The following is a 7,564-nucleotide window of genomic DNA, read 5'->3' on the forward strand; positions in this document are numbered from 1 at the left end:
TGAAAGAATGATGAACAAAGAGAAATGTTATTGACAATCTGAAAAATCATGAAATTGATTCTTGAAGCAAGAAAAAGCAGTGAAAAACAAAATCTTGCAAGAAAAAAAAAGGTGGCAAAAAAAAAGCAGAAAAAGCCAATAGCCCTTAAAACCAAAAGGCAACGGTAAAAAGGATCCAAGGCTTTGAGCATCAATGGATAGGAGGGCCCAAGGAAATAAAATCCAGGCCTAAGCGGCTAAATCAAGCTGTCCCTAACCATGTGCTTGTGTCATGCAGGTCCAAGTGAAAAGCTTGAGACTGAGTGGTTAAAGTCGTAATCCAAAGCAAAAGAGTGTGCTTAAGAGCTCTGGACACCTCTAACTGGGGACTCTATCAAAGCTGAGTCACAATCTGAAAAGGTTCACCCAGTCATGTGTCTGTGGCATTTATGTATCCGGTGGTAATACTGGAAAACAAAGTGCTTAGGGCCACGGCCAAGACACATAAAAGTAGCTGTGTTCAAGAATCAACATACTTAACTAGGAGAATCAATAACACTATCTGAAATTCTAAGTTCCTAGAGATGCCAATCATTCTAAACTTCAAAGGAAAAAGTGAGATCAATAACACTATCCGAAATTCTAAGTTCCTAGAGAAGCCAATCATTCTAAACTTCAAGGGAAAAAGTGAGATGCCAAAACTGTTCAGAAGTAAAAAGCTACAAGTCCCGCTCATCTAATTAGAATTAATATTCATTGATATTTTGGAATTTATAGTATATTCTCTTCTTTTTATCCTATTTGATTTTCAGTTGCTTGGGGACAAGCAACAATTTAAGTTTGGTGTTGTGATGAGCGGATAATTTATACACTTTTTGGCATTGGTTTTAGGTAGTTTTTAGTAAGTTCAAGCTACTTTTAGGGATGTTTTCATTAGTTTTATGTTAAATTCACATTTCTGTACTTTACTATGAGTTTGTGTGTTTTTCTGTAATTTCAGGTAATTTCTGGCTGAAATTGAGGGACTTGAGCAAAACTCTGAAAAAGGCTGACAAAAGGACTGCTGATGCTGTTGGAATCTGACCTCCCTGCACTCAAAATGGATTTTCTAGAGCTACAGAACTCCAAATGGCGCGCTCTCAACGGCGTTGGAAAGAAAACATCCAGAGCTTTCCAGCAATATATAATAGTTCATACTTTATTCGGGAATTGATGACGTAAAGTGGCGCTCAACGCAAAGTACATGCTGTTGTCTAGAGTTAAACGCCAGAAACACGTCACAACCCGGAGTTGAATGCTAGAAACACGTTACAACTTGGCGTTCAACTCCAATAAAAGCCTCAGCTCGTGGATAGACCAAGCTCACCCCAAACATACACCAAGTGGGCCCCGGAAGTGGATTTAGGCATCAATTACTTACCTCTATAAACCCTAGTAGCTAGTTTAGTATAAATAAGACTTTTTACAAGTGTATTAGTCATCTTTTGACCACATTTCATCTTTGGTCTCAGTTTTGTTTTATTCTTCATCTTAGGGGGCCATTGATCACGTTTTGGGGGCTGGCCATTCGGCCATGCCTGAACCTTTCACTTATGTATTTTCAACGGTAGAGTTTCTACACACCATAGATTAAGGGTGTGGAGCTCTGCTGTACCTCAAGTTTCAATACAATTACTATTATTTTCTATTCAATTCTCTTTTATTCTTATTCCAAGATATACGTTGCACTTCAAGTTGATGAATATGATGATCCGTGACACTCATCATCATTCTCACCTATGAACGCGCGTGACTGACAACCACTTCTGTTCTACCTTAGGCCGGGCGCATATCTCTTAGATTCCCCAACAGAATCTTCGTGGTATAAGCTAGATAGATGGCGGCATTCATGGGAATCTGAAAATTCTAACCTTGTCTGTGGTATTCCGAGTAGGATTCCGGGAATCTGGAAAGTTTAACCTTGTCTGTGGTATTCCGAGTAGGATTCCGGTATTGAATGACTGTGACGAGCTTCAAACTCCTGAAGGCTGGGCGTTAGTGACAGACGCAAAAGAATCAAGGGATTCTATTCCAAGCTGATTGAGAACCGACAGATGATTAGCCACTCAAGAGGAGCACAGCATCTCCATACGCCTATCTGAAATTCCCACTATTGATTTACATAAGTATTTCTATCCTATTTTATTTTCTGTTTATTATTTATTTTCGAACTTATCATAAACCATTTAATCTGCCTGACTGAGATTTACAAGGTAACCATAGCTTGCTTCATACCAATAATCTCTGTGGGATCGACCCTAACTCACGTAAGGTATTACTTGGATGACCCAGTACACTTGCTGGTTAAGTTGAACGGAGTTATGATCACACCAAGGATTATTAAGATCCCAATTTATCATACCATGATCTCTTTGGGGTATTTTTCATACAAGTACAAAGAAAGCCCTTAGGAGTGTCTCAACACCTAGCATCTTGAACCAACTGGGGCGGGAATGCTGGCGGAAAGCTTACTTTAAAGAGCTGCCTTAACACATAATATTTAGCCTCAATTAGCAATAAGTCTCAGTCATAAAAGAGAGCAAGAAAAAAAACTAAGGACCAATCCATACCAAGTCTCATTTTTTTGTGTAATTTAAGTAAGGATCCAAAAGAGTGTCTATACTTAAGTCACAAATAAAAATCACTAAGAATATCATGCATGAAAACCCCATTAACCAGAATTGAATGTCTTCTAATAAAGGCTTATACCTTTGATGAGTGGATAATTTATACGCTTTTTGGCATTATTTTTAGGTAGTTTTTAGTTTGTTTTAATTACTTTTTAATATATTTTTATTAGTTTTTATGCAAAAATCACATTTCTTGACTTTACTATGAGTTTGCATGTTTTTCGGTGATTTCAGGTATTTTCTGGCTGAAATTGAGGGACCTGAGCAAAAATATGATTCAGAGGCTGAGAAAGGACTGCAGATACTGTTGGATTCTGATCTCCCTCCACTCGAAGTGGATTTTCTGGAGCTACAGAAGCCCAATTGGCGTAATTGCATTGGAATGTAGACATCTTGGGCTTTCCAGCAATGTGTAATAGTCCATACTTTGCCCGAGATTTGATGGCCCAAACTGGCATCCAAATGCCCACCAGAGACCCTTTTCTGGAGCAAAACTGGCACCAAAGCTGGCATTTAACTCCAAGGATGGCCTATGCACATGAAAGCTTCAAGGCTCAGCCCAAACACACACCAAGTGGGCCCTAGAAGTGGATTTCTACACTATCTACTCATTTTCTATAAACCTAGTTTACTAATTTAGTATAAATAACACTTTTTACTATTGTATTCGAGGTCCTTGACCTTTTGGGAGTTCTTCGAACCCTTTTTGGAGCCTGGCCATTCGGCCATGCCTAGACCTTTTGTTCTTATGTATTTTCAATGGTGGAGTTTCTACACCTCATAGATTAAGGTGTGGAGCTCTGCTGTTCCTCGAGTATTAATGCAAGTATTATTGTTTTTCTATTCAATTCACGCCTACTTCTCCTCCAAGATATACTCTTGTATTAATTCAGTTAAGTCAGAATGAAGGGGTGACCCGTGACAATCACTCAATCTTTGTTACTCGCTTAGCCAAGATCCGCGTGCCTGAACCACAAAGCAGTCTACATGATGTTCAACGTAGTCAATGGACGACAGCTAGAGTATATTCTCTTTGGTCTCTAACCCACGGATCTGAATCACCTATCCTAACAATAGAGCATTCGAATCCATGATGTTAGAACCTTCGTGGTATAAGCTAGAACAAATTGGTAGCATTCTTGAGATCCAGAAAGTCTAAACCTTGTCTGTGGTATTCTGAGTAGGATCTGGGATGGGATGACTGTGATGAGCTACAAACTCGTGACTGTTGGGCGCGGTGACAGTGTACAAAAGAATAAATGTATTCTATTCTGACACGATCGAGAACCGACAGCTGATTAGCCATGCGGGAAACCGTAGAGGACATGTTTTCACTGAGAGGACGGATAGTAGCCATTGACAACGGTGATCCACCAACATACAGCTTGCCATGGAAGGGAGTACGCATGATTGGAGGAGGACAGTAGGAAAGTAGAGGTTCAGAGGCAACAAAGCATCTCCAAACGCTTATCTGAAATTCTCACCAAGGAACTACATAAGTGACTTTATTTTATTTTATGTTTTATTGTTCTTTCAATTATCAACACCTCATAACCATTTGAATCCACCTGACTAAGATTTACAAGTTGACCATAGCTTGCTTCAAGCCGTCAATCTCTGTGGGATCGACCCTTACTCACGTAAGGTATTACTTGGATGACCCAGTGCACTTGCTGGTCAGCTATGTGGAGTTGTGAAAAGTGTGAATCATGATTTTGCATACCAACCTCTCTCTATTTTCATTCATTCTGGTTATGATTTACTGCTTGCTTGGGGACAAGCAAAATTTAAGTTTGGTGTTGTGATGACAAGTCATCTTAGGCGAGTTTCACAAGCCTTTTTCATCTATTTTTACTTGGTTTTCATGTATTTCTTAGGCAATAAGTAAGTGTTTGAATGAGAAATTCATGGTTGTCTTGATTCAATCAAACATTGTTAATTTTATGCATTTTCGTGAGATTTTTGCAAGATTTAGTTGATGTTATGAATGATACAAAATCTTGTAATTATGCCAAGGCATTGATGAGTTTGTTTGGTTGATGATAGGTAAAAAGAAGCAGAGGAAGAGCAAGGAAGAAGAGAAGGAGAGGCCAACGTTGGCCCACCAACGTTGCTGGCAAATGTTATATGCAAAATGTGGGTACCAACGTTACCTCCAACTTCTGTTATAATTTTAAGTTACGGAGCTAAAAGATTTTTGATCGACGGGTACGCGTCAATTACGCATACGCGTGAAAGAGGAAAAATTTTCAATCCACGCGTACGCGTGACCAAGCCAACGTTGGAGGGAACGTTGTTGATCAAATGCTGCCTCCAACGTCCTCGATGAAAAGCCCAGAATTTGGAATTGAGAAACTTGAATCGACACGCACATGTCCGTGACACGTACGCGTTGAATGGAAAATTGGCAATGCACGCGTAAGCGTGTTGTACGTGCACGCGTGGAAGGGCAAAAACACAGCCTTCATGTGTACGCGTGATATACGCACACACGCGAATGAGCGAACGTTGGTGCACCAACGTTAGGTCAAACATTGCTAGTAGCACCCAGAATTCATCTGTCATGCAACGTTTGGTCTCAACGTTTTCACACAAACGTTGCCACCAACGTTAAGACCAATTTCAGTTACAAAATGGCACCCTGCAAGTTATGAACATTTAGCCAAGGTCAACGTTACCTAGAGTGATTCCTACCTACTTCAATCAAGGCTAAAGGCCAAATCCAAGTACACTGAAGACCCAATTGAAGGTGAGAAGAAGACTATAAATAGGAGAATGTTTGAAGATGAAAGGCGGCGAGTTTAGGGAGTTTGGCTCTAATAGAGGCTCTGGTTGGAGTAGGAAAGAAGAGGCTGGAGGATTAGAGACTCCAGAGCTCTCTTGGAGGATTAGAGACTCCAGAGAGCTTTGTGTAGTTTTATTTTCTGCAATTCGTTCTTAGTTTGTAATAAATTCAGATTTATTTCTATGCAATTTCAATTTCCTGCACCTCTATTCTTCTGCACTTTTACATTTTCGTTCATATTTAGCTGATACTTTCTTGCAATTTAGTTTCTCTGCACTTGTTCTTTGAGCTATGATCCACTGAACCCCAATTTATTAGGGGGAGGAGCTCTATTTTAATTCACATGGTTATATGAACATCTTCTTCTTCTTAATTCATCTACATAGCTAAGAAATAACTTCTGTTTTGATTGAGATCCATTCATGCCGTAAGGGGGTTTGAATATGTGAATTTCCATGTGAGCCTCGGAAGGAAAATCATGGAAATTATAGCTGAAGCTCTGTTTCTCACAACTCTCTTGATCAACACCATTCGGGAGGAATTGAGATCTTGAGAGTCTATGTGGCTTATGGATGAGAGAAAATGCCTAACCTCTTCTCAAGACAATTATATCAAGGAATTGGCAAGATTGATTGTGATTAGAGAGATTGGATTGCCAAGAAATTGGGATCCAATCAATTTCAATCCGCCATAGATCTATTCATATGATTGAGAGAGAAATTGAGACCCGTTTGATTCATGATGGATTCTGATATCTCCAATCCCTGATAAATCTTTGTTTCTGTCATTTCTCATTTGATTACTTTGAGTTTTATTTAAATGCTTTTGATTTATTGCTTTCTTTTTATTCTGTTGATCCATCTCCACTCGATTCTTCTCTGTCAGCTTAACTAAATTTATCACTTAACTAAAGTTGCTTGATCCATCAATCCGTGTGGGATCGATCTCACAGTTGTGAGTTATTACTACTTGATGTGACCCGGTACACTTTCCAGTTAGTTTGTGTGGAATTGATTTTCGTCTATCAAGTTTTTGGCGCTGTTTCCGGGGATTGATATAGATCAATAATGATTAAGTGGGTGATAAGTCTAGATTAACCATTTTCTTTGTTTTTGTTATTTAAGTTCTTTTTAATTTTCTATTTTCTACTGATACTAAGGTGTTTGTATTTTTACCTCACTAAGAAATTCTCATCTGACATGAATTTTAATTTTCATTGGTGATTGTGTTTTACAAAATTCAAATAGAGTTCACCTCATCTTTTGATCAAACAAATTTCATGGGATATTGCCCACCAACACAAAATGACTATTCTAATGGTGGGTGGGGATATCACCAAGAAATGACAGAATATGAGCAATCCACCCAGTGGGGATACGCTCCAGAACCACAAAATGATCAAGCAAATCACATGAGATATTGACCATCACCACAATATGATGTATGTCATTATCCAAATGGTGTCTGAGAATATCAACAAGAGTGTGAACAATCAAGTGAAAGGGGATACCTCCCAGAGCCACAACATGACTCATATTGTTATGACAACACAACAAGAAAATGGAACATTTGTAACAAAAAATATGTATCAAATTTAAAATTATTACAAAAGAATGGTTTTTTGTAATAATAATTAATGATTGTTACAAAAGAATAATGTTTTGTAACAACATTACAAATTGTTACAAAAATGATAATATTTTGTAACAACCTGTTTTATTTTGTTACAAATTATGTTAGTTTTTGTAACGAGATGGTGTTTTGTTACAAAATATTGTAATCTTTTGTAACAAAAAAAAAGAAGTTGCAAAAATTCGAAATATTTTGTAACACTTTTTTTGTTTCAAAAACTCCAATTGTTTTGTAACAAAACAATTTTTTGTTTCAAAAACTCCAATTATTTTGTAACAAAAAATTAATTTATTACAAAATTCAATATTATTGGTAACAAGTTAATTAGTTGTCACAAAATATAAGTATATTTTATTTTCAAAACGTTAAACACTTTAAGAATAAAAAAATTGGGTATATAATTTTTTACATACTATTTGTATTCATCAATTTTTAAAAATTATAAATATTATTTTATATTCTTCAAAAAAATTAATATATAATTTTTGTTAATAATTAA

The sequence above is a fragment of the Arachis duranensis genome, chromosome 9 (genome assembly GCF_000817695.3).
Source record: "Arachis duranensis cultivar V14167 chromosome 9, aradu.V14167.gnm2.J7QH, whole genome shotgun sequence".
NCBI classification, from domain to species: Eukaryota; Viridiplantae; Streptophyta; class Magnoliopsida; order Fabales; family Fabaceae; genus Arachis; species Arachis duranensis.